We start from the raw sequence: 7500 nt of genomic DNA, 5'->3' as shown, positions 1-7500 counted from the left end.
AAAATATGCTGGCTCTATACACACTAAAAGTCCTGATTATTTACATGGAGTCTGGTGGAAATATGCTGGCTCTATATACACTAAAAGGCCAGATTATTTACATGGAGTCTGGTGGAGATATGCTGGCTCTATACACGCTAAAAGTCCTGATTATTTACATGAAGTCTGGTGGAGATATGTTGGCTCTATACACGCTAAAAGTCCTGATTATTTACATGGAGTCTGGTGGAGATATGCTGGCTCTATACACGCTAAAAGTCCAGATTATTTACATAGAGTCTGGTGGAGATATGCTGGCTCTATACACGCTAAAAGTCCTGATTATTTACATGGAGTCTGGTGGAAATATGCTGGCTCTATACACGCTAAAAGTCCTGATTATTTACATGGAGTCTGGTGGAGATATGCAGGCTCTATACACGCTAAAAGTCCTGATTATTTACATGGAGTGTGGTGGAGATATGTTGGCTCTATACACGCTAAAAGTCCTGATTATTTACATGGAGTCTGGTGAAAATATGCTGGCTCTATACACACTAAAAGTCCTGATTATTTACATGGAGTCTGGTGGAGATATGCTGGCTCTATACACACTAAAACTCCTGATTATTTACATGGAGTCTGGTGAAAATATGCTGGCTCTATACACACTAAAAGTCCTGATTATTTACATGGAGTCTGGTGGAAATATGCTGGCTCTATATACACTAAAAGGCCAGATTATTTACATGGAGTGTGGTGGAGATATGTTGGCTCTATACATGCTAAAAGTCCTGATTATTTACATGAAGTCTGGGGAGATATGCTGGCTCTATACACACTAAAACTCCTGATTATTTACATGGAGTCTGGTGAAAATATGCTGGCTCTATACACGCTAAAAGTCCTGATTATTTACATGGAGTCTGGTGGAAATATGCTGGCTCTATAGAGTTAGGGATCGTTTCGTCACGTCACAATGCATTGTGGGAATAGAAGTTCTCTTAATACATCCATGATAGTAGCAATTGAAATTAAAACGTTGGTCATTTGAGAATTAGGTTTTATTTAGGTTATTTTAAGGAAATGGTTCAGTATTGCTGTATTGTGAACAACAAGGCAAACGGCTGATAAATAATGTTAGTTTTCACCATTTTCCTACTTGGAAAAAAACACAAGGAGACCTGGTGTCTGACATTACAAAGAGGCATCGGATGGCTTGGATCGCCGCTGTACGGCGGAAAACCATCACCTTTCATAATATTTCCAAGTACATGCTTGTCTGCTCACGGCACTTTCACAAAGGTAAGGTATTATTATCAAAGCTGGGGTCTTTTTGCTTTGCTTTGTTGTCAACTCCATTAGCATCGTGGCTAATGCTAACGGCTAACTGATATTTTTATGACATGGTCAATAGATGTTCAGCTGCCAGAGTGAATTAGCTAGCTACATTTACATTTGATGTATTCATTTAGCAGTTAACTAAAGCTCTGCTGTTCAGAATAAAGCAGTAGCTAATTAAGTTGCTGTGTTTTGTGAGCAAGCTATTAAATATATAAATGTAGTCATGTAGCTGTTAGCCAAATCAGCATATCAATTCTCAATTAGCAATGTTACCTCGTTCATTCATCTAGATTTTGGTGGCTAGACTAGGTTAGTGTAATACTGACAGGCTATGGCATCATTTGTAATTTATATTTCTAGAAAGCATCAGCCAATAGACACATAAATGCAGTGGTAATTTCTAGCTATTGTCTCCTCTGCACTGGACCTTAAATGTTATTCTGTTGCTGAAGCTGTAGTTCTGTCGCTTAAATGTTAAAATGCTAAAATGCTTTATTATTAATAGCTTACATAGTATTATATAGCTGGAGCTCTGTAGTTTAATTGTTAATTGCTTAAAGTAATTATATTCTTATAACTCTTTGGATTTAAATATATCTTCCAAATGAAATACATGTAAATGTAAATCACACAATTGCTGCAAGCTACATAACAGGAATTCTGTTTTTGTTGTTTTGAGGTAAGCCAGCATTTGAAATGTTGCAGTGCGACCCTGACTGGTCACCGTCTCGATAAAGGGATCAGTGGAAATCTGACAGATATCAGCGGAGGATTCAACGGCAGCAAGCTGCAGCTGTGTCACCCTTTACCACACCTTCTGCCAACACATCTGATGATGCTTGCTGTGTCACACCTGTTGACACACCAATGACCTACCTATTTACACACCGATGGCCCACCTATTGACACATCTGATGACCTACCTGTTGACACATCGATGACCTACCTATTGACACACCGATGACCTACCTGTTGACACACCGATGACCTACCTATTGACACACCGATGGCCTACCTATTGACACATCCGATGACCTACCTATTGACACACCGATGACCTACCTGTTGACACACCGATGGCCTACCTATTGACACACCGATGGCCTACCTATTGACACACCGATGGCCTACCTATTGACACAGCCGATGACCTACCTATTGACACACCGATGGCCTACCTATTGACACATCCGATGACCTACCTATTGACACACCGATGACCTACCTGTTGACACATCGATGACCTACCTATTGACACACCGATGACCTACCTGTTGACACACCGATGACCTACCTATTGACACACACCGATGGCCTACCTATTGACACATCCGATGACCTACCTATTGACACACCGATGACCTACCTGTTGACACACCGATGGCCTACCTATTGACACACCGATGGCCTACCTATTGACACACCGATGGCCTACCTATTGACACAGCCGATGACCTACCTATTGACACATCCGATGACCTACCTATTGACACATCTGATGACCTACCTGTTGACACACCGATGACCTACCTATTGACACATCCGATGACCTACCTGTTGACACACCGATGGCCTACCTATTGACACACCGATGACCTACCTGTTGACACATCGATGACCTACCTGTTGACACACCGATGACCTACCTGTTGACACATCGATGAGCTACCTGTTGACACATCGATGACCTACCTGTTGACACACCGATGACCTACCTGTTGACACACCGATGGCCTACCTATTGACACACCGATGACCTAGCTATTGACACATCGATGAGCTACCTGTTGACACATCGATGACCTACCTGTTGACACACCGATGACCTACCTGTTGACACACCGATGACCTACCTGTTGACACACCGATGACCTACCTGTTGACACACCGATGACCTCCCTATTGACACACCGATGACCTAGCTATTGACACACCGATGACCTACCTGTTGACACATCGATGACCTACCTGTTGACACACCGATGGCGTACCTATTGACACACCGATGGCCTACCTATTGACACACCGATGACCTACCTATTGACACATCCGATGACCTACCTGTTGACACATCAATGACCTACCTATTGACACACCGATGACCTACCTATTGACACATCCGATGACCTACCTATTGACACATCCGATGACCTACCTATTGACACATCCGATGACCTACCTGTTGACACACCGATGGCCTACCTATTGACACATCCGATGGCCTACCTATTGACACACCGATGAGCTACCTGTTGACACACCGATGAGCTACCTGTTGACACACCGATGAGCTACCTGTTGACACACCGATGGCGTACCTATTGACACACCGATGGCCTACCTATTGACACACCGATGACCTACCTATTGACACATCCGATGACCTACCTATTGACACATCCGATGGCCTACCTATTGACACACCGATGAGCTACCTGTTGACACATCCGATGACCTACCTGTTGACACACCGATGGCCTACCTATTGACACACCGATGAGCTACCTGTTGACACACCGATGAGCTACCTGTTGACACATCGATGACCTACCTATTGACACATCCGATGACCTACCTGTTGACACACCGATGGCCTACCTATTGACACATCCGATGACCTACCTGTTGACACACCGATGGCCTACCTATTGACACCCCGAAGACCTACTTGTTGACACACCGATGACCTACCTGTTGACACACCGATGACCTAGCTATGGACACACCGATGACCTACCTGTTGACACATCGATGAGCTACCTGTTGACACACCGATGACCTAGCTATGGACACACCGATGACCTAGCTATTGACACACCGATGACCTACCTGTTGACACACCGATGACCTAGCTATGGACACACCGATGACCTACCTATTGACACATCGATGGCCGATGACACAACCTCTGACTCTGGGGAACGACAAGAGTGCAGCTTTTGTGGGCAGAGGCAAGCTGAGATCAACCGAGGAGAACAGGCAACTGAAGGAAGAGATCTCCAAGAACAATTTTGATGAGAGCTTCCTTGAAGGCAATGAAATGAAGGTGAAATACTACACTGGTCTGCCTTGCTTTGCTGTTGTGATGGGTGTGCTGGCACAGCTCCTTCCACGCCTGCAGACTGGTCGAAAACTTTCATCTTTTCAGATGGTCCTTTTGGTCCTTTGATGCGGCTGAGGCTGAACCTGCCAATTCAACATGTAGCACATCTATTTGGCTTAGACAGGAAGACAGTCTCAGTTGCTTTCAGAGAGACCATAGCAGTAATGTTTGGTGACTAGTGCACTGGCCAGAGAGGCATTGTCTGCGGGTACCATGCCACATCAGTTTGTGGAGGCTTTTGGGGATCGTGTAGCAGTTATTGTGGGCTGTTTCGAGACTGGCATAGAGAGGGCATCCAATCTTAAAGCTAGGGTGGGGTGGTCCTGTGAGTGACGAAGGACTGTGGTCTTCTCAGTCATCTGCTCCCTGGAGATTTGGTGCTGGCGGATCGTGGGTTTGACATCAGGGACAGTGTTGGACTGATGTGTGCTTAAGTGAAAACGCACGCCTTCACACGAGGCTGCTGTCAGTTGGATGCGAAGGACGTGGAAGACAACAGGAAGATAGCGCACCTAAGGGTTCATGTGGAGAGGGTAATTGGTTGTGTTCAAAAAGTACAGCATATTGAACGACACATTTCACTAGCATGGTGGTTCCCTGTGAAAGCGAAAACACGGTCTTACTAGACAAAAGGCTGTAACATATGTATTTGATTCACCTGGTTTGAGCCTGGGAGCCTGTATCATGAGGCCGCAGCAAGGACTTTGGACTTTGGGTTAGGGGGGCCTGTAAAAGTACCAAGAAAGTACCAGGATGTTCCCCTAAAAACGGCCAAAAAGTTCAGTGTATAACGATGGACTCTACACGCACTAAACGGGCGCCATCTTGACTAAGCAGTGGAAAGGGGAGGGACCAATGACGTAGACCGGCAGCTGATTGGACGAATGCGTCACATGGTTCTGGCTGCTCCCGGGTTTCACAACAGAGCAAAACGGGCGGCTCGTTCAGAATCTGATCTCATATTGTAGTAAAATAGTTCACCGAAACATCAGTTGCTGAATCTGTCTTCATTTCAGATCAACAAAGGTCAGTTTAAGAGATTTTACTCAGATTTTCAGAGGAGGTGAGCCGACTGCTCGTCATTTCCAGTGAGTGTTTTAACACAAGTGCTCATTTTGGGAAGACACTAACCATCCACAGTGGCACTACGGCAGGAAGTGGTCAGTGACCAGTAGCAGTATACTGACGGAAGTGTGCGGTTTGAGACACAGCCCAGCCTGCCTCTCTCTCCACTCTCTCGGTGCCGGTGGAGACCGGCCGGCTACCAGATTAACATATTCCCAACCGTTCCCAACCGTTCCCGACCACTCCCAACCGTTCCCGACCGCTCCCAACCGCACCCAACCGCACCCAACCGCTCCCAACCGCTCCCAACCGTTTCCAACCGCTCCCAACCGCTCCCAACCGCTCCCAACCGTTCCCAACTGCTCCCAACCGTTCCCAACCGTTCCCAACCGCTCCCAACCGCTCCCAACCGTTCCCAACCGCTCCCAACCGCTCCCAACCGCTCCCAAACGCTCCCAACCGCTCCCAACCGTTCCCAACCGCTCCCAACCGCCTTCAACCACTCCCAACCACTCCCAACCGTTCCCAACGTTCCCAACCGTTCCCAACCGCTCCCAACCGCTCCCAACCGTTCCCAAAAGCGCTCCCAACCGTTCCCAACCGTTCCCAAACGTTCCCAACCGCTCCCAACCGTTCCCAACCGCTCCCAACCGCCTTCAACCACTCCCAACCACTCCCAACCGTTCCCAACCGTTCCCAACCGCTCCCAACCGCTCCCAACCGTTCCCAACCGCTCCCAACCGCTCCCAACCGTTCCCAACCGCTCCCAACCATTCCCAACCACTCCAAACCGATCCCAACCGCTCCCAACCGTTCCCAACCATTCCCAACCACTCCCAACCGTCTCCAGCCTGTGTTATCTCCTGAGTTGTGTTGTGTGAAGTGTGTAGTATATAGTGTGTATTACCTGTAGATGTGTATGTGAGTCTCCAGCCTGTGTTATCTCCTGAGTTGTCACTGATGAAGACCACCGTGACCACGTTGCTGTCCGTCTGAATGTTGGCCGGAGCTCGGTCCCCGCAGAACGGACCAAACTCACTGCTGCCAGCCGTTACCTGAACCAGATCAGAGACCAGACCAGATCAGAACAGAGACCAGACCAGAGACCAGACCAGAGACCAGATCAGAGACCAGATCAGAGACCAGATAATAGACAAGACCAGAGACCAGAGACCAGATCAGACCAGATCAGAGACCAGACCAGAGACCAGATCAGAGACCAGATCAGAGACCAGACCAGATCAGATCAGAGACCAGACCAGAGACCAGACCAGATCAGAGACCAGATCAGAGACCAGACCAGATCAGATCAGAGACCAGACCAGACCAGATAAGATCAGAGACCAGACCAGATCAGAGACCAGACCAGATCAGAGACCAGATCAGAGACCAGATCAGAGACCAGATCAGAGACCAGACCAGATCAGATAAGAGACCAGACCAGACCAGATCAGATCAGAGACCAGATCAGATCAGATCAGAGACCAGACCAGAGACCAGATCAGAGACCAGATCAGAGACCAGACCAGATCAGATCAGAGACCAGATCAGAGACCAGATCAGAGATCAGATCAGAGACCAGATCAGAGACCAGATCAGAGACCAGATCAGATCAGAGACAAGACCAGATCAGATCAGAGACCAGACCAGACCAGACCAGACCAGACCAGACCAGACACCAGACCAGAGACCAGATCAGAGACCAGACCAGAGACCAGACCAGAGCCCAGATCAGAGACCAGATCAGATCAGAGACCAGATCAGAGACCAGACCAGAGACCAGATCAGAGACCAAATCAGATCAGAGACCAGATCAGAGACCAGACCAGATCAGAGACCAGATCAGAGATCAGACCAGAGACCAGTTCAGAGACCAGATCAGATCAGAGACCAGATCAGATCAGAGACCAGATCAGAGACCAGACCAGAGACCAGACCAGAGACCAGATCAGATCAGAGACCAGATCAGATCAGAGACCAGATCAGAGACCAGACCAGAGACCAGATCA

The 7500-nt window shown here is 47.6% G+C and overlaps 1 pseudogene; it reads right to left on the bottom strand.

Annotated features, from left to right (window-relative positions):
* Positions 1-7500, bottom strand: part of LOC114553064 (mannan-binding lectin serine protease 1-like) — an 80966-nt pseudogene that overhangs the window by 44953 nt on the left and 28513 nt on the right.

The sequence above is a fragment of the Perca flavescens genome, chromosome 3 (assembly GCF_004354835.1).
Source record: "Perca flavescens isolate YP-PL-M2 chromosome 3, PFLA_1.0, whole genome shotgun sequence".
NCBI lineage: Eukaryota > Metazoa > Chordata > Actinopteri > Perciformes > Percidae > Perca > Perca flavescens.
This window is presented reverse-complemented; position numbering and strand designations above follow the sequence as displayed.